Below are 969 nucleotides of genomic sequence, written 5' to 3' on the forward strand. Positions count from 1 at the left end.
TCCACTCTCTCTAAAAAATCAATGGAAAAAATATCCTTGGGTAAGGATTAGCAACAATAAAAAAGAATAGATTTATGAGAGGCCTCGCAAATAAGCACTAGTTAAGATACTCAAAGATTCAAGACCAAATTTTTATGCTCTGCGTATATAGAATCAGGAGTACTTTGCACAAAGGAAGATGGCAAAGACTGGGATTGGCCACCAGAGTATAGAAGTAGGTTGGGAATCTTTGTTTAAAGCTACTGCAAGCAACACTCACATTTATTACCATTAAACTACAGGGCAATTGGTAGAAAATTCAATATCAGACTCTTCCTGGTAATACTTGGATAGAAATAACTTTTATAACTATGTATTATATGGGATTTTTTTCTGGATTCTGAAATGACTCAGTTAACATTCCCACACAGAAAAAAGCAAATGAAAATGAGCAAATACCTAGAGTTCATCACAACAGATTTGTGCAAGCCAGGCACTCTCCTGTGGATGTGCCCACAATCAAGGTACATGCCCTTGACCATAATCAAACCTGGGACTCTTCAGTCCGCAGGCTGACGCTTTATCCACTGAGCCAAACCGTTTAGGGTGATATTTTTATTTTTTAAGATTTCCCCATTAAATGCAAAGTCTCACATATTACAGTCAAAACCTCTTTCTTTTTCCTGAACCCCCAGAAAAAAAATGGAGAAGGGTGGTGCTTATTCATTAAGGCAAGTTTCTTAGGGGAAGTCTGCTATAAAGATCTTGCTTTCTATTACATGATCTAAATCTGTCTCTGTTTTCCTCTGTGGCCCCATTTTTGACTCATTAATCAGCTTCATTGTTTAATGAGTCTCATTACTCACTGTTCTTCTGAATTATTACAGGTATTGTCAATATAAATAAAGCTGTTGGTTAGTCATTTTGGGTTCCTGCATCCCTTCTAAATTTCACTATTTGAGACACACTTAGGCTATAGATGCTACAGTT

This window comes from Myotis davidii, unplaced genomic scaffold (genome assembly GCF_000327345.1).
Source record: "Myotis davidii unplaced genomic scaffold, ASM32734v1 scaffold159, whole genome shotgun sequence".
NCBI lineage: Eukaryota > Metazoa > Chordata > Mammalia > Chiroptera > Vespertilionidae > Myotis > Myotis davidii.